Here is a 17,724-nt window from a genome sequence, read left to right on the forward strand (position 1 = left end):
TATTCTACCCACACACATTTGGAACTCTCCTGGGGTACCCTCACACATATTATTCCCTCATTTAGTGGATATTTTCACAAAAAAGTGAAATTTTCAAAAATCCATATAATTGGCTGAAAACGTCTAAATATCAAGGACTCATTGGGCGAATCGCTCTGGAATTGAAATCCGAATGCTCATTGACATTTCCCCTATCTGAAAGTCTGATAACCGCTGGAGAAATGACTAAGTCCAAAAAAAAAAATGTTTAATTTTTTTCAATTTTACCCCCATTGGATATATATTCTACCCACACACATTTGGAACTCTCCTGGGGTACCCTCACACATATTATTCCCTCATTTAGTGGATATTTTCACAAAAAAAGTGAAATTTTCAAAAATCCAGAAAATTGGCTGAAAACGTCTACATATCAAGGACTCATTGGGAGAATCGCTCTGGAATTGAAATCGGAATGCTCATTGACATTTCCCCTATCTGAAAGTCTGATAAACGCCGAAAAAATGACTAAGTCCAAAAAAAAATTTTTTTCAACTTTTTTCAATTTTACCCCGTGGGATATATATTCTACCCGCACACATTTGAAACTCTCCTGGGGTACCCTCACACATATTATTCCCTCATTTAGCGGATATTTTCACAAAAAAGTGAAATTTTCAAAAATCCAGAAAATTGGCTGAAAACGACTATCAAGGACTCATTGGCGAATCGCTCTGGAACTGAAATCGGAATGATCACTGAGATTTCCCCTATCTCAAAGTCTGATAAACGGCAAAAAAAATGACTAGGTCCAAAAAAAAATTGTTTTCAACTTTTTTCAATTTTACCCCCGTGGGATATATATTCTACCCACACACATATGGAACTTTCCTGGGGTACCCTCACTCATATTATTCCCTCATTTAGTGGATATTTTCACAAAAAAGTGAAATTTTCAAAAATCCAAATTTTTGGCTGAAAACGACTAAATATCAAGAACTCATTGGATGAATCGCTCTGGAACTAAAATCGGAACGCTCACTGACATTTGCCCTATCTGAAAGTCTGATAAACCGTGGAAAAATGACTAAGTCCAAAAAAAAAATGTTTTCAACTTTTTTCAATTTTACCCCCATTGGATATATATTCTACCCACACACATTTGGAACTCTCCTGGGGTACCCTCACACATATTATTTCCTCTTTTAGTGGATATTTTCACAAATAAGTGAAATTTTCAAAAATCCAGAAAATTGGCTGAAAACGACTAAATATCAAGGACTCATTGGGCGAATCGCTCTGGAACTGAAATCAGAATGCTCACTGAGATTTCCCCTTTCTGAAAGTCTGATAAACGGCGGAAAAATGACTAAGTCCAAAAAAAAATTTTTTAAAACTTTTTTCAATTTTACCCCCATTGGATATATCTTCTACCCACACACATTTTGAACTCTCCTGGGGTACCCTCACACATATTATTCCCACATTTAGTGGATATTTTCACAAAAAAGTGAAATTTTCAAAAATCCAAATTATTGGCTGAAAACGACTAAATATCAAGGACTCATTGGGTGAATCGCTCTGGAACTGAAATCGGAACGCTCACTGACATTTGCCCTATCTGAAAGTCTGATAAACGGCGGAAAAATGACTAAGTTCAAAAAAAAAAAATTTTCAACTTTTTTCAATTTTACCCCCATTGGATATATATTCTACCCACACACATTTGGAACTCTCCTGGGGTACCCTCACACATATTATTCCCTCATTTAGTGGATATTTTCACAAAAAAGTGAAATTTTCAAAAATTCAGAAAATTCCCTGACAACGACGAAATATCAAGGACTCATTGAGCGAATCGCTCTGGAACTGAAATTGGACCGCTCACTGACATTTACCCTATCTGAAAGTCTGATAAACGCTGGAGAAATGACTAAGTTAAAAAAAAAAAAATGTTTAACTTTTTTCAATTTTACCCCCATTGGATATATATTCTACCCACACACATTTGGAACTCTCCTGGGGTACCCTCACAGATATTATTCCCTCATTTAGTGGATATTTTCACAAAAAAAGTGAAATTTTCAAAAATCCAGAAAATTGGCTGAAAACGTCTAAATATCAAGGACTCATTGGGCGAATCGCTCTGGAATTGAAATCGGAATGCTCATTGACATTTCCCCTATCTGAAAGTCTGATAAACGCCGAAAAAATGACTAAGTCCAAAAAAAAATTTTTTTCAACTTTTTTCAATTTTACCCCGTGGGATATATATTCTACCCACACACATTTGAAACTCTCCTGGGATACCCTCACACATATTATTCCCTCATTTAGTGGATATTTTCACAAAAAAGTGAAATTTTCAAAAATTCAGAAAATTCCCTGACAACGACGAAATATCAAGGACTCATTGAGCGTATCGCTCTGGAACTGAAATTGGACCGCTCACTGACATTTACCCTATCTGAAAGTCTGATAAACGGCGGAAAAATGACTAAGTTCAAAAAAAAAAATGTTTTCAACTTTTTTCAATTTTACCCCCATTGGATATATATTCTACCCACACACATTTGGAACTCTCCTGGGGTACCCTCACACATATTATTCCCTCATTTAGTGGATATTTTCACAAAAAAGTGAAATTTTCAAAAATTCAGAAAATTGGCTGAAAACGACTAAATATCAAGGAATCATTGGGTGAATCGCTCTGGAACTGAAATCGGAATGCTCACTGAGATTTCCACTATCTGAAAGTCTGATAAACGGCGGAAAAATGACTAAGTCCAAAAAAAAATGTTTTCAACTTTTTTCAATTTTACCCCCATTGGATATATATACTACCCACACACATTTGGAACTTTCCTGGGGTACCCTCACTCATATTATTCCCTCATTTAGTGGATATTTTCACAAAAAAGTGAAATTTTCAAAAATCCAAATTTTTGGCTGAAAACGACTAAATATCAAGAACTCATTGGATGAATCGCTCTGGAACTGAAATCGGAACGCTCACTGACATTTGCCCTATCTGAAAGTCTGATAAACCGTGGAAAAATGACTAAGTCCAAAAAAAAAATGTTTTCAACTTTTTTCAATTTTACCCCCATTGGATATATATTCTACCCACACACATTTGGAACTCTCCTGGGGTACCCTCACACATATTATTCCCTCATTTAGTGGATATTTTCACAAAAAAAGTGAAATTTTCAAAAATCCAGAAAATTGGCTGAAAACGTCTAAATATCAAGGACTCATTGGGCGAATCGCTCTGGAATTGAAATCGGAATGCTCATTGACATTTCCCCTATCTGAAAGTCTGATAAACGCCGAAAAAATGACTAAGTCCAAAAAAAAATTTTTTTCAACTTTTTTCAATTTTACCCCGTGGGATATATATTCTACCCACACACATTTGAAACTCTCCTGGGATACCCTCACACATATTATTCCCTCATTTAGTGGATATTTTCACAAAAAAGTGAAATTTTCAAAAATTCAGAAAATTCCCTGACAACGACGAAATATCAAGGACTCATTGAGCGTATCGCTCTGGAACTGAAATTGGACCGCTCACTGACATTTACCCTATCTGAAAGTCTGATAAACGGCGGAAAAATGACTAAGTTCAAAAAAAAAAATTTTTCAACTTTTTTCAATTTTACCCCCATTGGATATATATTCTACCCACACACATTTGGAACTCTCCTGGGGTACCCTCACACATATTATTCCCTCATTTAGTGGATATTTTCACAAAAAAGTGAAATTTTCAAAAATTCAGAAAATTGGCTGAAAACGACTAAATATCAAGGAATCATTGGGTGAATCGCTCTGGAACTGAAATCGGAATGCTCACTGAGATTTCCACTATCTGAAAGTCTGATAAACGGCGGAAAAATGACTAAGTCCAAAAAAAAATGTTTTCAACTTTTTTCAATTTTACCCCCATTGGTTATATATACTACCCACACACATTTGGAACTTTCCTGGGGTACCCTCACTCATATTATTCCCTCATTTAGTGGATATTTTCACAAAAAAGTGAAATTTTCAAAAATCCAAATTTTTGGCTGAAAACGACTAAATATCAAGAACTCATTGGATGAATCGCTCTGGAACTGAAATCGGAACGCTCACTGACATTTGCCCTATCTGAAAGTCTGATAAACCGTGGAAAAATTGACTAAGTCCAAAAAAAAAATGTTTTCAACTTTTTTCAATTTTACCCCCATTGGATATATATTCTACCCACACACATTTGGAACTCTCCTGGGGTACCCTCACACATATTATTCCCTCATTTAGTGGATATTTTCACAAAAAAGTGAAATTTTCAAAAATTCAGAAAATTGGCTGAAAACGACTAAATATCAAGGAATCATTGGGTGAATCGCTCTGGAACTGAAATCGGAATGCTCACTGAGATTTCCACTATCTGAAAGTCTGATAAACGGCGGAAAAATGACTAAGTCCAAAAAAAAATGTTTTCAACTTTTTTCAATTTTACCCCCATTGGATATATATACTACCCACACACATTTGGAACTTTCCTGGGGTACCCTCACTCATATTATTCCCTCATTTAGTGGATATTTTCACAAAAAAGTGAAATTTTCAAAAATCCAAATTTTTGGCTGAAAACGACTAAATATCAAGAACTCATTGGATGAATCGCTCTGGAACTGAAATCGGAACGCTCACTGACATTTGCCCTATCTGAAAGTCTGATAAACCGTGGAAAAATGACTAAGTCCAAAAAAAAAATGTTTTCAACTTTTTTCAATTTTACCCCCATTGGATATATATTCTACCCACACACATTTGGAACTCTCCTGGGGTACCCTCACACATATTATTTCCTCATTTAGTGGATATTTTCACAAAAAAGTGAAATTTTCAAAAATCCAGAAAATTGGCTGAAAACGACTAAATATCAAGGACTCATTGGGCGAATCGCTCTGGAACTGAAATCAGAACGCTCACTGACATTTCCTCTATCTGAAAGTCTGATAAACGCTGGAGAAATGACTAAGTCCAAAAAAAATATTTTTTTTAACCTTCTTCAATTTTACCCCCGTGGTATATATATTCTACACACACACATTTGGAACTCTCCTGGGGTACCCTCACACATATTATTCCCTCATTTAGTGGATATTTTCACAAAAAAGTGAAATTTTCAAAAATCCAAATTATTTGCTGAAAACGACTAAATATCAAGGACTCATTGGGCGAATCGCTCTGGAACTGAAATCGGAATGCTCACTGAGATTTCCCCTATCTGAAAGTCTGATAAACGGCAGAAAAATGACTAAGTCCAAAAAAAAAATTTTTTTCAACTTTTTTCAATTTTACCCCCATTGGATATATATTCTACCCACACACATTTGGAACTTTCCTGGGGTACCCTCACTCATATTATTCCCTCATTTAGTGGATATTTTCACAAAAAAGTGAAATTTTCAAAAATCCTAATTATTGGCTGAAAACGACTAAATATCAAGAACTCCTTGGGTGAATCGCTCTGGAACTGAAATTGGAACGCTCACTGACATTTGCCCTATCTGAAAGTCTGATAAACGGCGGAAAAATGACTAAGTCGAAAAAAAAAAAAATTTAAACTTTTTCCCCATTGGATATATATTCTACCCACACACATTTGAAACACTACTGGGGTACCCTCACACATATTATTCCCTCATTTAGTGGATATTTTCACAAAAAAGTGAAATTTTCAAAAATCCAAATTATTGGCTGAAAACGACTGAATATCAAGGACTCATTGGGTGAATCGCTCTGGAACTGAAATCGGAACACTCACTGACATTTACCCTATCTGACAGTCTGTTAAACGGCAGAAAAATTACTAAGTCCAAAAAAAAAAATTTTTTCAACTTTTTTCAATTTTATCCCTATTGGATATATATTCTACCCACACACATTTGGAACACTCCTGGGGTACCCTCACACATATTATTCCCTCATTTAGTGGATATTTTCACAAAAAAGTGAAATTTTCAAAAATTCAGAAAATTGCCTGACAACGACGAAATATCAAGGACTCATTGAGCGAATCGCTCTGGATCTGAAATCGGAACGCTCACTCCCTAGCTCATTCCCTATCTGAAAGTATGATAAACGCCGGAAATATGACTAAGTCCAAAAAAAAAATGTTTTCAACTTTTTTCAATTTTACCTCCGTGGGATATATATTCTACTCACACACCTTTGGAACTTTCCTGGGGTACCCTCACTCATATTATTCCCTCATTTAGTGGATATTTTCACAAAAAAGTGAAATTTTCAAAAATCCAAATTATTGGCTGAAAACGACTAAATATCAAGGACTCATTGGGCAAATCGCTCTGGAACTGAAATCAGAACGCTCACTGACATTTCCTCTATCTGAAAGTCTGATAAACGACAGAGAAATGACTAAGTCTAAAAAAACATTTTTTTTAACTTTTTTCAATTTTACCCCCATTGGATATATATTCTACCCACACACATTTGGAACTCTCCTGGGGTGCCCTCACACATATTATTCCCTCATTTAGTGGATATTTTCACAAAAAAGTGAAATTTTCAAAAATTCTGAAAATTGGCTGAAAACGACTAAATATCAAGGAATCATTGGGTGAATCGCTCTGGAACTGAAATCGGAATGCTCACTGAGATTTCCACTATCTGAAAGTCTGATAAACGGCGGAAAAATGACTAAGTCCAAAAAAAAATGTTTTCAACTTTTTTCAATTTTACCCCCATTGGATATATATACTACCCACACACATTTGGAACTTTCCTGGGGTACCCTCACTCATATTATTCCCTCATTTAGTGGATATTTTCACAAAAAAGTGAAATTTTCAAAAATCCAAATTTTTGGCTGAAAACGACTAAATATCAAGGACTCATTGGGTGAATCGCTCTGGAACTGAAATCGGAATGCTCACTGAGATTTCCCCTATCTGAAAGTCTGATAAACGGCAGAAAAATGACTAAGTCCAAAAAAAAAATTTTTTTCAACTTTTTTCAATTTTACCCCCATTGGATATATATTCTACCCACACACATTTGGAACTTTCCTGGGGTACCCTCACTCATATTATTCCCTCATTTAGTGGATATTTTCACAAAAAAGTGAAATTTTCAAAAATCCTAATTATTGGCTGAAAATGACTAAATATCAAGAACTCCTTGGGTGAATCGCTCTGGAACTGAAATTGGAACGCTCACTGACATTTGCCCTATCTGAAAGTCTGATAAACGGCGGAAAAATGACTAAGTCGAAAAAAAAAAAAATTTAAACTTTTTCCCCATTGGATATATATTCTACCCACACACATTTGAAACACTACTGGGGTACCCTCACACATATTATTCCCTCATTTAGTGGATATTTTCACAAAAAAGTGAAATTTTCAAAAATCCAAATTATTGGCTGAAAACGACTGAATATCAAGGACTCATTGGGTGAATCGCTCTGGAACTGAAATCGGAACACTCACTGACATTTACCCTATCTGACAGTCTGTTAAACGGCAGAAAAATTACTAAGTCCAAAAAAAAAAATTTTTTTAACTTTTTTCAATTTTATCCCTATTGGATATATATTCTACCCACACACATTTGGAACACTCCTGGGGTACCCTCACACATATTATTCCCTCATTTAGTGGATATTTTCACAAAAAAGTGAAATTTTCAAAAATTCAGAAAATTGCCTGACAACGACGAAATATCAAGGACTCATTGAGCGAATCGCTCTGGATCTGAAATCGGAACGCTCACTCCCTAGCTCATTCCCTATCTGAAAGTATGATAAACGCCGGAAATATGACTAAGTCCAAAAAAAAAATGTTTTCAACTTTTTTCAATTTTACCTCCGTGGGATATATATTCTACTCACACACATTTGGAACTTTCCTGGGGTACCCTCACTCATATTATTCCCTCATTTAGTGGATATTTTCACAAAAAAGTGAAATTTTCAAAAATCCAAATTATTGGCTGAAAACGACTAAATATCAAGGACTCATTGGGCAAATCGCTCTGGAACTGAAATCAGAACGCTCACTGACATTTCCTCTATCTGAAAGTCTGATAAACGACAGAGAAATGACTAAGTCTAAAAAAACATTTTTTTTAACTTTTTTCAATTTTACCCCCATTGGATATATATTCTACCCACACACATTTGGAACTCTCCTGGGGTGCCCTCACACATATTATTCCCTCATTTAGTGGATATTTTCACAAAAAAGTGAAATTTTCAAAAATCCAAATTATTGGCTGAAAACGACTAAATATCAAGGTCTCATTGGGCGAATCGCTCTGGAACTGAAATCGGAACGCTCACTGACATTTGCCCTATCTGAAAGTCTGATAAACGGCGGAAAAATGACTAAGTCCAAAAAAAAAATTTTTCAACTTTTTTCAATTTTACCCCCTTTGGATATATATTCTACCCACACACATTTGGAAATCTCATGGGGTACCCTCACACATATTATTCCGTCATTTAGTGGATATTTTCACAAAAAAGTGAAATTTTCAAAAATCCAAATTATTGGCTGAAAACGACTAAATATCAAGGACTCATTGGGTGAATCGCTCTGGAACTGAAATCGGAACACTCACTGACATTTACCCTATCTGACAGTCTGATAAACGGCAGAAAAATTACTAAGTCCAAAAAAAAAATTTTTTTCAACTTTTTTCAATTTTATCCCTATTGGATATATATTCTACCCACACACATTTGGAACACTCCTGGGGTACCCTCGCACATATTATTCCCTCATTTAGTGGATATTTTCACAAAAAAGTGAAATTTTCAAAAATTCAGAAAATTGCCTGACGACGAAATATCAAGGACTCTTTGGGCGAATCGCTCTGGAACTGAAATCGGAACGCTCACTGACATTTCCCCTATCTGAAAGTCTGATAAACGCTGGAGAAATGACTAAGTCCATAAAAAAAAATGTTTAACTTTTTTCAATCTTACCCCCGTGGGATATATATTCTACCCACACACATTTGGAACTCTCCTGGGGTACCCTCACACATATTATTCCCTCATTTAGTGGATATTATCACAAAAAAGTGAAATTTTCAAAAATCCAGAAAATTGGCTGAAAACGATTAAATATCAAGGACTCATTGGAGAATCGCTCTGGAACTGAAATCGGAATGCTCACTGACATTTCCCCTATCTGAAAGTCTGATAAACGCCGGAAAAATGACTAAGTCCAAAAAAAAAATGTTTTCAACTTTTTTCAATTTTACCCCCATTGGATATATATTCTACCCACACACATTTGGAACTCTCCTGGGGTACCCTCACAAATATTATTCCCTCATTTAGTGGATATTTTCACAAAAAAGTGAAATTTTCAAAAATCCAAATTATTGGCTGAAAACGACTAAATATCAAGGACTCATTGGGTGAATCGCTCTGGAACTGAAATCGGAACACTCACTGACATTTACCCTATCTGACAGTCTGATAAACGGCAGAAAAATTACTAAGTCCAAAAAAAAAATTTTTTTCAACTTTTTTCAATTTTATCCCTATTGGATATATATTCTACCCACACACATTTGGAACACTCCTGGGGTACCCTCACACATATTATTCCCTCATTTAGTGGATATTTTCACAAAAAAGTGAAATTTTCAAAAATTCAGAAAATTGCCTGACGACGAAATATCAAGGACTCATTGGGCGAATCGCTCTGGAACTGAAATCGGAACGCTCACTGACATTTCCCCTATCTGAAAGTCTGATAAACGCTGGGGAAATGACTAAGTCCAAAAAAAAAAAATGTTTAACTTTTTTCAATTTTACCCCCGTGGGATATATATTCTACCCACACACATTTGGAACTCTCCTGGGGTACCCTCACACATATTATTCCCTCATTTAGTGGATATTTTCACAAAAAAGTGAAATTTTCAAAAATCCAAATTATTGGCTGAAAACGACTTAATATCAAGGACTCATTGGGCAAATCGCTCTGGAACTGAAATCGGAACGCTCACTGACATTTCCCCTATCTGAAAGTCTGATAAACGCTGGAGAAATGACTAAGTCCAAAAAAAATATTTTTTTTAACCTTCTTCAATTTTACCCCCGTGGTATATATATTCTACACACACACATTTGGAACTCTCCTGGGGTACCCTCACACATATTATTCCCTCATTTAGTGGATATTTTCACAAAAAAGTGAAATTTTCAAAAATCCAAATTATTTTCTGAAAACGACTAAATATCAAGGACTCATTGGGTGAATCGCTCTGGAACTGAAATCGTAATGCTCACTGAGATTTCCGCTATCTGAAAGTCTGATAAACGGCAGAAAAATGACTAAGTCCAAAAAAAAAATTTTTTTCAACTTTTTTCAATTTTACCCCCATTGGATATATATTCTACCCACACACATTTGGAACTTTCCTGGGGTACCCTCACTCATATTATTCCCTCATTTAGTGGATATTTTCACAAAAAAGTGAAATTTTCAAAAATCCTAATTATTGGCTGAAAACGACTAAATATCAAGAACTCCTTGGGTGAATCGCTCTGGAACTGAAATTGGAACGCTCACTGACATTTGCCCTATCTGAAAGTCTGATAAACGGCGGAAAAATGACTAAGTCGAAAAAAAAAAAATTTTAAACTTTTTCCCCATTGGTTATATATTCTACCCACACACATTTGAAACACTACTGGGGTACCCTCACACATATTATTCCCTCATTTAGTGGATATTTTCACAAAAAAGTGAAATTTTCAAAAATCCAAATTATTGGCTGAAAACGACTGAATATCAAGGACTCATTGGGTGAATCGCTCTGGAACTGAAATCGGAACACTCACTGACATTTACCCTATCTGACAGTCTGTTAAACGGCAGAAAAATTACTAAGTCCAAAAAAAAAAATTTTTTCAACTTTTTTCAATTTTATCCCTATTGGATATATATTCTACCCACACACATTTGGAACACTCCTGGGGTACCCTCACACATATTATTCCCTCATTTAGTGGATATTTTCGCAAAAAAGTGAAATTTTCAAAAATTCAGAAAATTGCCTGACAACGACGAAATATCAAGGACTCATTGAGCGAATCGCTCTGGATCTGAAATCGGAACGCTCACTCCCTAGCTCATTCCCTATCTGAAAGTATGATAAACGCCGGAAATATGACTAAGTCCAAAAAAAAAATGTTTTCAACTTTTTTCAATTTTACCTCCGTGGGATATATATTCTACTCACACACATTTGGAACTTTCCTGGGGTACCCTCACTCATATTATTCCCTCATTTAGTGGATATTTTCACAAAAAAGTGAAATTTTCAAAAATCCAAATTATTGGCTGAAAACGACTAAATATCAAGGTCTCATTGGGCGAATCGCTCTGGAACTGAAATCGGAACGCTCACTGACATTTGCCCTATCTGAAAGTCTGATAAACGGCGGAAAAATGACTAAGTCCAAAAAAAAAAATTTTTCAACTTTTTTCAATTTTACCCCCATTGGATATATATTCTACCCACACACATTTGGAAATCTCATGGGGTACCCTCACACATATTATTCCGTCATTTAGTGGATATTTTCACTAAAAAGTGAAATTTTCAAAAATTCTGAAAATTGCCTGACGTCAAAATATCAAGGACTCATTGGGCGAATCGCTCTGGAACTGAAATCGGAACGCTCACTGACATTTCCCCTATCTGAAAGTCTGATAAACGCTGGAGAAATGACTAAGTCCAAAAAAAAAATGTTTTCAACTTTTTTCAATTTTACCCCCATTGGATATATATTCTACCCACACACATTTGGAACTCTCCTGGGGTACCCTCACAAATATTATTCCCTCATTTAGTGGATATTTTCAAAAAAAAGTGAAATTTTCAAAAATCCAAATTATTGGCTGAAAACGACTAAATATCAAGGACTCATTGGGTGAATCGCTCTGGAACTGAAATCGGAACACTCACTGACATTTACCCTATCTGAAAGTCTGATAAACGGCAGAAAAATTACTAAGTCCAAAAAAAAAATTTTTTTCAACTTTTTTCAATTTTATCCCTATTGGATATATATTCTACCCACACACATTTGGAACACTCCTGGGGTACCCTCACACATATTATTCCCTCATTTAGTGGATATTTTCACAAAAAAGTGAAATTTTCAAAAATTCAGAAAATTGCCTGACGACGAAATATCAAGGACTCATTGGGCGAATCGCTCTGGAACTGAAATCGGAACGCTCACTGACATTTCCCCTATCTGAAAGTCTGATAAACGCTGGAGAAATGACTAAGTCCATAAAAAAAAATGTTTAACTTTTTTCAATCTTACCCCCGTGGGATATATATTCTACCCACACACATTTGGAACTCTCCTGGGGTACCCTCACAAATATTATTCCCTCATTTAGTGGATATTTTCACAAAAAAGTGAAATTTTCAAAAATCCAAATTATTGGCTGAAAACGACTTAATATCAAGGACTCATTGGGCAAATCGCTCTGGAACTGAAATCGGAACGCTCACTGACATTTGCCCTATCTGAAAGTCTGATAATCGGCGGAAAAATGACTAAGTCCAAAAAAAAAATTTTTCAACTTTTTTCAATTTTACCCCCATTGGATATATATTCTACCCACACACATTTGGAACTCTCCTGGGGTACCCTCACACATATTATTCCCTCATTTAGTGGATATTTTCACAAAAAAATGAAATTTTCAAAAATCCAGAAAATTGGCTGAAAACGACTAAATATCAAGGACTCATTGGGCGAATCGCTCTGGAACTGAAATCGGAATGCTCATTGACATTTCCCCTATCTGAAAGTCTGATAAACGCCGGAAAAATGACTAAGTCCAAAAAAAAAATGTTTTCAACTTTTTTCAATTGTACCCCCATTGGATATATAGTCTACCCACACACATTTGGAACTCTCCTGGGGTACCCTCACACATATTATTCCCTCATTTAGTGGATATTTTCACAAAAAAGTGAAATTTTCAAAAATTCAGAAAATTGCCTGACAACGACGAAATATCAAGGACTCATTGGGCGAATCGCTCTGGAACTGAAATCGGAACGCTCACTGACATTTCCCCTATCTGAAAGTCTGATAAACGCTGGGGAAATGACTAAGTCCAAAAAAAAAAAATGTTTAACTTTTTTCAATTTTACCCCCGTGGGATATATTCTACCCACACACATTTGGAACTCTCCTGGGGTACCCTCACACATATTATTCCCTCATTTAGTGGATATTTTCACAAAAAAGTGAAATTTTCAAAAATCCTAATTATTGGCTGAAAACGACTAAATATCAAGGACTCATTGGGTGAATCGCTCTGGAACTGAAATCGGAACGCTCACTGACATTTGCCCTATCTGAAAGTCTGATAAACTGCGGAAAAATGACTAAGTCCAAAAAAAATTTTTTTCAACTTTTTTCAATTTTACCCCCATTGGATATATATTCTGCCCACACACATTTGGAACTCTCCTGGGGTACCCTCACACATATTAATCCCTCATTTAGTGGATATTTTCACAAAAAAGTGAAATTTTCAATAATCCAAATTATTGGCTGAAAACGACTAAATATCAAGGACTCATTGGGTGAATCACTCTGGAACTGAAATCGGAACGCTCACTGACATTTGCCCTATCTGAAAGTCTGATAAACGGCGGAAAAATGACTAAGTCCAAGAAAAAATTTTTTAAAACTTTTTCCCCATTGGATATATATTCTACCCACACACATTTGGAACTCTCCTGGGGTACCCTCACACATATTATTCCCTCATTTAGTGGATATTTTCACAAAAAAGTGAAATTTTCAAAAATCCAAATTATTGGCTGAAAACGACTTAATATCAAGGACTCATTGGGCGAATCGCTCTGGAACTGAAATCGGAATGCTCATTGACATTTCCCCTATCTGAAAGTCTGATAAACGCTGGAAAAATGACTAAGTCCAAAAAAAAAATGTTTTCAACTTTTTTCAATTGTACCCCCATTGGATATATATTCTACCCACACACATTTGGAACTCTCCTGGGGTACCCTCACACATATTATTCCCTCATTTAGTGGATATTTTCACAAAAAAAGTGAAATTTTCAAACATCCAGAAAATTGGCTGAAAACGACTAAATATCAAGGACTCATTGGGCGAATAGCTCTGGAACTGAAATCGGAACACTTACTGACATTTCCCCTATCTGAAAGTCTGATAAACGCCGGAAAAAAGACTAAGTCAGAAAAAAATTTTTTTTCAACTTTTTTCAATTTTACCCCCGTGGGATATATAATTCTACCCACACAACATTTGGAAGTCTCCTGGGGTACCCTCACACATATTATTCCCTCATTTAGTGGATATTTTCACAAAAAAGTGAAATTTTCAAAAATCCAGAAAATTGGCTGAAAACGACTAAATATCAAGGACTCATTAGGCAAATCGCTCTGGAACTGAAATCGGAACGCTCACTGACATTTCCCCTATCTGAAAGTCTGATAAACGCTGGAGAAATGACTAAGTCCAAAAAAAAAAAATGTTTAACTTTTTTCAATTTTACCCCCGTGGGATATATATTCTACCCACACACATTTGGAACTCTCCTGGGGTACCCTCACACATATTATTCCCTCATTTAGTGGATACTTTCACAAAAAAGTGAAATTTTCAAAAATCCAGAAAATTGGCTGAAAACGACTAAATATCAAGGACTCATTGGGCGAATCGCTCTGGAACTGAAATCGGAATGCTCACTGAGATTTCCCCTATCTGAAAGTCTGATAAACGGCGGAAAAATGACTAAGTCCAAAAAAAAATATTTTTCAACTTTTTTCACTTCTACCCCCATTTGATATATATTCTACCCACACACATTTTGAACTCTCCTGGGGCACCCTCACACATATTATTCTCTCAGTTAGTGGATATTTTCACAAAAAAGTGACATTTTCTAAAATCCAGAAAATTGGCTGAAAACGACTAAATATCAAGGACTCATTGGGTGAATCGCTCTGGAACTGAAATCGGAACACTCACTGACATTTGCCCTACCTGAAAGTCTGATAAACGGCGGAAAATTGACTAAGTCCAAAAAAAAAAAATTTTTCAACTTTTTTCAATTTTACCCCCATTGGATATATATTCTACCCACACACATTTGGAACTCTCCTGGGGTACCCTCACACATATTATTCCCTCATTTAGTGGATATTTTCACAAAAAAGTGAAATTTTCAAAAATCCAGAGAATTGGCTGAAAACGACTAAATATCAAGGACTCATTGGGCGAATCGCTCTGGAAATGAAATCGGAACACTCACTGACATTTGCCCGATCTGAAAGTCTGATAAACGGCGGAAAAATGACTAAGTCCAAAAAAAAAATTTTTAAAACTTTTTTTAATTTTACCCCCATTTCATATATATTCTACCCACACACATTTGGAACTCTCCTGGGGTACCCTCACACATATTATTCCCTCATTTAGTGGATATTTTAAAAAAAAAGTGAAATTTTCAAAAATTCAGAAAATTGCCTGACAACGACGAAATATCAAGGACTCATTGGGCGAATAGCTCTGGAACTGAAATCGGAACACTTACTGACATTTCCCCTATCTGAAAGTCTGATAAACGCCGGAAAAAAGACTAAGTCAGAAAAAAATTTTTTTTCAACTTTTTTCAATTTTACCCCCGTGGGATATATAATTCTACCCACACAACATTTGGAAGTCTCCTGGGGTACCCTCACACATATTATTCCCTCATTTAGTGGATATTTTCACAAAAAAGTGAAATTTTCAAAAATCCAGAAAATTGGCTGAAAACGACTAAATATCAAGGACTCATTAGGCAAATCGCTCTGGAACTGAAATCGGAACGCTCACTGACATTTCCCCTATCTGAAAGTCTGATAAACGCTGGAGAAATGACTAAGTCCAAAAAAAAAAAATGTCTAACTTTTTTCAATTTTACCCCCGTGGGATATATATTCTACCCACACACATTTGGAACTCTCCTGGGGTACCCTCACACATATTATTCCCTCATTTAGTGGATACTTTCACAAAAAAGTGAAATTTTCAAAAATCCAGAAAATTGGCTGAAAACGACTAAATATCAAGGACTCATTGGGCGAATCGCTCTGGAACTGAAATCGGAATGCTCACTGAGATTTCCCCTATCTGAAAGTCTGATAAACGGCGGAAAAATGACTAAGTCCAAAAAAAAATATTTTTCAACTTTTTTCACTTCTACCCCCATTTGATATATATTCTACCCACACACATTTTGAACTCTCCTGGGGCACCCTCACACATATTATTCTCTCAGTTAGTGGATATTTTCACAAAAAAGTGACATTTTCTAAAATCCAGAAAATTGGCTGAAAACGACTAAATATCAAGGACTCATTGGGTGAATCGCTCTGGAACTGAAATCGGAACACTCACTGACATTTGCCCTACCTGAAAGTCTGATAAACGGCGGAAAATTGACTAAGTCCAAAAAAAAAAAATTTTTCAACTTTTTTCAATTTTACCCCCATTGGATATATATTCTACCCACACACATTTGGAACTCTCCTGGGGTACCCTCACACATATTATTCCCTCATTTAGTGGATATTTTCACAAAAAAGTGAAATTTTCAAAAATCCAGAGAATTGGCTGAAAACGACTAAATATCAAGGACTCATTGGGCGAATCGCTCTGGAAATGAAATCGGAACACTCACTGACATTTGCCCGATCTGAAAGTCTGATAAACGGCGGAAAAATGACTAAGTCCAAAAAAAAAATTTTTAAAACTTTTTTTAATTTTACCCCCATTTCATATATATTCTACCCACACACATTTGGAACTCTCCTGGGGTACCCTCACACATATTATTCCCTCATTTAGTGGATATTTTAAAAAAAAAGTGAAATTTTCAAAAATTCAGAAAATTGCCTGACAACGACGAAATATCAAGGACTCATTGGGCGAATCGCTCTGGAACTGAAATCGGAACGCTTACTGACATTTCCCCTATCTGAAAGTCTGCTAAACGCTAGAGAAATGACTAAGTCCAAAAAAAAAAAATTTTTAACTTTTTTCAATTTTACCCCCGTGGGATATATATTCTACCCACACACATTTGGAACTCTCCTGGGGTACCCTCACACATATTATTCCCTCATTTAGTGGATATTTTCACAAAAAAAGTGAAATTTTCAAACATCCAGAAAATTGGCTGAAAACGACTAAATATCAAGGACTCATTGGGCGAATCGCTCTGGAACTGAAATCGGAACACTTACTGACATTTCCCTTATCTGAAAGTCTGATAAACGCCGGAAAAAAGACTAAGTCCAAAAAAAAATTTTTTTCAACTTTTTTCAATTTTACCCCCGTGGGATATATAATTCTACCCACACAACATTTGGAAGTCTCCTGGGGTACCCTCACACATATTATTCCCTCATTTAGTGGATATTTTCACAAAAAAGTGAAATTTTCAAAAATCCAGAAAATTGGCTGAAAACGACTAAATATCAAGGACTCATTAGGCAAAACGCTCTGGAACTGAAATCGGAACGCTCACTGACATTTCCCCTATCTGAAAGTCTGATAAACGTCAGAAAAATGACTAAGTCCAAAAAAAAATTTTTTAAACTTTTTTCAATTTTACCCCCATT

Source organism: Phyllobates terribilis, unplaced genomic scaffold (genome assembly GCF_046119375.1).
Source record: "Phyllobates terribilis strain yellow unplaced genomic scaffold, ASM4611937v1 Scaffold_11__3_contigs__length_659146591, whole genome shotgun sequence".
In the NCBI taxonomy this organism is placed as follows: domain Eukaryota; kingdom Metazoa; phylum Chordata; class Amphibia; order Anura; family Dendrobatidae; genus Phyllobates; species Phyllobates terribilis.